Here is a 6,000-nt window from a genome sequence, read left to right on the forward strand (position 1 = left end):
GTCTACAAAGCCTGCCGTTAGTCTGGCCTCCCGCTGACTCAAAATCTCCAAACTTGTGCAGGTGCAGGATGAAATGATGAAAGTGTTTTCGGGGGATATGCAACTGAAGGAGGTTTTGGCTAAAGATTTTCTAATTAAAACTTCTTTCTCTGCGGCGAACGAGACTGTGTTGATTTTCCATCAAAAAAGGGAAAATATTGGCATTGGGTATGGGTGATGGGGCTGCTGTGTGTGATGCGCTGGTGAAAAATGAATGTACACCGTGCCGCACCGTGTGCTGGTGATGAACAACTATTTGGATTGCGTTCCATGAATTGGCGTTCGAAAACAATGCTCACTTTTCTGGGAAGACAAATGTATTTGAAAAAGCATTTCATAGTTTTTGGAAAACCATGCTCATGTCGTTTTGACTAAAACATCCACATACATTAAGCACAGCTTTACGAGGAATGAATTACTGTTGTCAGAAACGCCTAAAGGTATGTATTTTAAGCTCTAGCGCCTGAAACTCTGCAATGCGCTGCCCAAAACGGTATGCTATTGCACCGAAGGAAGGGAGATTTTGAATGCCAAACTGTACAATTTTAAAAGCTTGGTGGCTCAAGCAACTGTTCAAAATTCTCAAAAAAATCATAGCTTGTGTTTCAACAGAAACTGTAAAAGAAGATGTTTCAGATATGAAATGGAAAAAATGAAACGTTTCAAAATTTATTTCAAAATATTTTACTTACACAATGCACAAAATCCGCATTTACTAACGCCAGCAAAATGGACCAATGCACTACCCCATGCAGTTTTAATTAAATCGTTTTGATTCATTTCAGTTCTCCTCATCACCCTTAGACCGAAAAAAAAGAAACAAATGGCACCGATTTATCCCTTTAGCATATCCCAGTTATCGTTCCGCAGTGAAAAGCACGCACCGAGCGGCTAACCGGTACCAGTTAGAGTACGGGCACACAATGGGAGAGAAAAATTATTTATTTAGAAAATTGATTATCAATTACAATTACACGGTCGAGGAATTGCACCGACCGAGCTGCTCCATTGCAGCAGCAGCAGCAACAGCAGTCGCATGCCGGGAGGGCGGAGATAGCTTCACTCACACGATGCGTGATGCACAGCACAGCAGTACGGCCGAGCCTGTAGCAACCGACCGTACTGTGTCGGCATGTACGCTCGGAGCCCTCGGCAACGCTGCATCGATCGGGAACATGGAAGATAATAAATTTCGACGGCCCCAGCCGTGCTGCTGCCGCTGCTGCTGCTGGATACCGACCATACCGGGGGTCAGCGTAGATGTCCGGTGGCTTTATTTTACAGTCGAATAAGACCGTGCGGCCCATCATCCCTATTCCCAGGGTTGAGTGTCGGGGAATTTGTTGTGAAGAGGGGGGGTTTGAGAAGAGCACATTGCACATTCACCGTTGCAGGGAGCCGGAACTACATCCAGACAACACAAGTCACACGCTCGACTGGAACATTGGTTTTCCGATTTCGAAATGCAAGCGTGGCGGTTTGGTGCTACCCGGTGCCGGGAGGGAAAAGGGTGCACGAACCTACCGGCACACCGGTTTTCGTACGAATCACCATCATCAGCATTGGAGACCGTTTCCAGCTACCGGATATCCTGATTTTCTCCATCAACATTTCCACGGTCGGCGTTCGCTTAGGGTTGAATCGAAATCGCCCGGCTGGATCTCCGATTTCCGATGATCACTTACCTCCGCAGGCCTTTATCTTCTGTTTTTTTTTTTTGCTGTTGTTGTTGATGCGCACATGCATGTGTGCTTGTGTGAATATTTCAATGTGGTTTGGTGCGTGTGCATGAGCGCTTAGTATTTGCACTCTGCTCGAATTCCACCCATTTGAAGCACGCTTCGCTGCAGATGAATTTAGAATGAAATAAAATCACAATGCGGGAGATAAATCGTGCACACAGGTGCCGTCCGGCTCGATGATTCTATCAAACCTGTCCGTAATGGAGAGGAGGCTAAGGGAGAGGCGGCTCCTTTTGTTACTGCCTTGTACCCTCTCCGGACGCATGGGTTGCCATCTTTACCGTTTTGTCAAGCGCCCCTGTTTCAATTCGCCCATCCCGCAACAAGATGACGACAGTGACGCTTCGCACGGGTTAAGCTTTCTTCCGCTTGAGAGCATCCTTTTTCACGCCACCGCTCGTGCGGTGCGCTTCTGGCAATATGCGCTCCCCTCATACCCCCCCCCCCTCCCATACCCCTTGATGCAGGCTCGCCCTTGAACAAGGATCCCCCGATTCGACGGACGTCCAGAGCATGATTTATGCAACAAAAGGTGTACACCGGCGGAACAAATTTGGAAATTTCGAAATTCGATTAATTGGGTCGCTGATTGCATTTTCTCGTCAACGTGCACCAGGTGCGTGCACTTGTCTGTGTGTGTGTGTGCCTTTGTATGTGCATATGCTTGGCAGTGTGTGTGTGTGTGTGTTTGATAGAAATTTGCATTTTCGGTGGCCCGGATGCCGCGCGATCCATTCACGCCGCGTGCATTAGATGCATTAGCCCGAAGTTAGGTGACCCGTTTGGGGAATTGGCATTTTCGGGCCGATTCATTTGTAAAGAGCTGTGCACCGAACCGGAATCATTACTGTGTGCGGGTTTTTGATAATCTGATGGCAAAATGAGCCCTGCTGATGCGGTCTGCTGCGGAAGGTTGGCGTGAGAGGTGGAGAAAGCACCAGCAGGGCCAGCGGGAGTGTTGGGTTTGGACATGTAATAATGTGCCTCGATGCGAGGTGGAAGAAGATTGAGTTTGTTGAATAAATCGGACCAATTGCTTTGACTTGTTGGATGGCTGCAGCATTGATTGATTGCAAATTGAAATGAGTGATTACGTAAATAAATGATAAGAAAATTGATTTTTCGTCGTTGTGGTTTGAAAAAATCCAATTCACTTCGTTGCATTTGATGCAAGTTTTTTGCTTTTCTGAATTATTGTATCAGCTAGATTATATTATATATGAGAGGCAATGAAGAGTTGGAAAGAATTTTATTTAATTTCCATAGTTGCAATTTGCTTTCCACTTTTGAGAAATTGAGTGATATTGAAATATTTCAAACTAGTTGCCACCAATTTCAACCAAAAATTGTGTCTTACAAAGCAATTTCCGTCAGCTTGGGAAAAAAAGAAAACTCAACGTAGTTTATTTTGTTCCCCAAAAATGCACATCTAGAACAGTGATTCTTATCCGTTTTTTCTTCCCACACACACACACACACATACACACATGACTCATAACCGGAGCTGCAGCAGCTGAAGTGACAGATCTGTAGAGTCTGTATAACCCTCCACCGTACAACCTTTTTACGCTTTGGCAGTGTTTTTGTGATAAAATTCTTTCCCCTCTTTCGAGCGAAATGGCAACGGCACAGCGCAGACGTAGACGCCGAATGACGGATCGGGTACGGAGGCTAACAAGAGGAGCGTGTAGTAGGATAAGCATGTTCAATTTCGAAATTTATGCGCTGACAAAGTAGATTTTAAATTCAATTCAACGTACTGCTATGGTGCTGGTTGGTTCGGGTGCATCGCCGAAAAGAGCAGCAGGAGTTGAAGGTACAAGAAGAAGTGAAAGCAGCCGCCGGAGTCAAGGTGGGGTGTATAATATTTTCCTTTTTTTTTTTTGCTATTGCTTTGAACCTTTCCCTTTTTTCTCGTCCCATTGTGCCCGGTTTTGATGCATTCTAGTGATCAAGTTTTGGGTCGCTCTTTGTTAGTCGGGCTGGGTTGGGCTGGGAGCGTTTTGACGAATCTAGAACACTGCACGGCTGGAGCGGATGGGTGGTAGCTGCAGCAAAACGTAATAGAGTGAAGGATTATTAGTTGCAGCAACCCGAAGAACGATGGCGTGCATTGTTGCTCCTGTGTAGGGAGGGGAAACGTCAGCACGTAGAACGGTTGCTTTACCAAGGGCAAAATCGTGTTAGGAATGGATAGCCTCATAGTATGGCTGTGTTCCAGTTTCGGGGATTGTATAACTAGGTGAGAGTGTTTGTTAGATATAAGGGATTTTTATACAACTAAAATTATCTACGAACAAGCTATCGTTATGTATAAAAGGGAATTATGATAGCTACACAGCAACTAGACAATTCCATGAAGGTTCTTATCCATCTCATGGTTTTGTTAAATCTAATTTGGGATTATCGCTTTTGTCACTCCCATTGTGTTAGCCCTTCACAGTCTGTCCATACGCCTCCAACCGGTCGTGGTGAGACGATCGATGGGTGGCGACCGTTCGCCAACATTAATGTTACAAAATTGCTCTCCATTGTGTGAACATGGTGCTGGTTGGACTAAATTTAGTTTGGCCGCCTGAACCACCTACGCCAAATTTACGGCCAACGGTGGATGGTACGCGCCCGGACGTTGGACACGCGCGTCCCAACATACGCAAAACGGCCCACAAGCCCGAGCGCGGGGGAGCTGTTGCGCGATTGGCGCGGTTTGGCAAAACGGTGTCAGTAACATAGGTTTGGATAAAAAGGAACAAGCAGGTGCGCGACCGTCCCCATGCGAGGATACGGTAACGGTGTCCATGGTTAGGGCACCACCACGATCATCATCAGCAGCAGCAGCAGCAAGCGATTTTCAGTAAGGGAATGCGCTTTAAAAATAGCTAGATATGCCCCATTCCATCGGTTATTTGAAGACACATTTCGAAATAGCAAATTTTGCCACGGCGAGGAATGGAAATTATTCGCAAACACTTTGTCAGAGGCGGCGTGCAGCATTTGCGTTTACTTACCGGGGGATTAAAATAGAAACTAAATTCCGTACAACCTGCAGCGGTGGAGACGAGCAGTGCTCCTATTTATTCATTACCACTTCACACACATACACACACACACACTTTGAAAATGGAAAATTGTGCTGGAAAATTCTACGAATATAGATACGAACAGAAAGAGAGAGAGAGAGAGAGAGAGAGAGAAAAAACACTTTATCACTTTACGTACTATGTCACCCAGGCACTCAGGCTGTCAATGAAATCCTCTTCACTATCAAAGATAAGAGCCCACGGAACGGTGCCGCCTCAAGTATCCGTCCTGTGTCAAGTGGAGGCAAAAATTTTGGACCGAAAAATATTTCCAACCTCACTCAACTACACACACACACGCGCGCGCAGTAGTACACAGTTGTTCTCACACTTCAACACGATCGGTACCGCACGGTTGGAAAATGGAACGAAAATTTGCACGCACTCATGCACCGTGCGCTCGTGTTGCACACTTCTCGTGTGTTCCCTTTTTTCTACTTGTTTTTTTTTTCTTTGCAACACTGATATTTGTTTGCGAATCGGAATGTAACCCTCTGCCTCCGAGTTTCCAGCACCAAAGCCTGTCCACTTACTCAGCCCAGGCAGATTGATAAGCTTGACCAATTTACCTGTGGAGGAAACGTCCGGAACACCAAACCACCCAGACCAACGCATCGACTCTACCGATGGATAACGGGTCGGGACAATCTCAAACCTCAAAACCGAAGGCAGATTTTCCTCCCTTTTGCCTCGTTTATGCGTTCATCTGTTTTTCTTTGCCTGGGTAGCGGTAGCGGTGGCTGTGCCGTCCCGTTCGCTCGCGTTGCGCGGCCTGTGCAAGATTAAGTTGCGCCATCCTGCTTGGCAATAAATTACTGCGCTTTCCCCTTTCACCCCGTCTCCGGTCCGGGTTGGAGATGCCTGGGGTTGAAGGATTATGATACAAATATTCATGCGCAGTATGGAGTGCGGCAAGTTTGGCATATATGTGTGCGCCGCATGATGGTGTACGAACGGGCAAATAGCTGAGGTTGTGTGTCTCGCGATCGGTTTTATGGGGATGGTGGGGGTCGGTTTACTTCATGGTTTAGTTACATTACATTTCTCGCTTTCGATCGAGTCAGAGGTGTGTGTGTGTGTGCGTGTGTATTTTACAGTTTGTCTTGGCTCGGGTGGGAAAGAGCCGTGGGTGTGGAGGG

General features: G+C 46.5%; 1 protein-coding gene across 9 annotated transcripts in view; it reads right to left on the reverse strand.

The window, feature by feature from the left end:
• The window catches only part of LOC121593194 (putative mediator of RNA polymerase II transcription subunit 12), a 96,926-nt gene extending 91,299 nt beyond the window's left edge, over window positions 1–5,627 (reverse strand). For 3 of the 9 annotated variants that reach the window (XM_041915368.1, XM_041915367.1, XM_041915360.1), the window contains exons 1-2: window positions 5,431–5,627; window positions 4,790–4,924 (exon numbers count right to left, since the gene is read on the reverse strand). The gene's annotated coding sequence lies outside the window, so the exon portion shown is untranslated. The other 6 variants (XM_041915371.1, XM_041915365.1, XM_041915361.1 and 3 more) reach the window with 6 other exon arrangements.
• Window positions 5,628–6,000: the final 373 nt, after the last annotated feature.

The sequence above is a fragment of the Anopheles merus genome, chromosome 2L (genome assembly GCF_017562075.2).
Source record: "Anopheles merus strain MAF chromosome 2L, AmerM5.1, whole genome shotgun sequence".
Classification (NCBI taxonomy): Eukaryota; Metazoa; Arthropoda; class Insecta; order Diptera; family Culicidae; genus Anopheles; species Anopheles merus.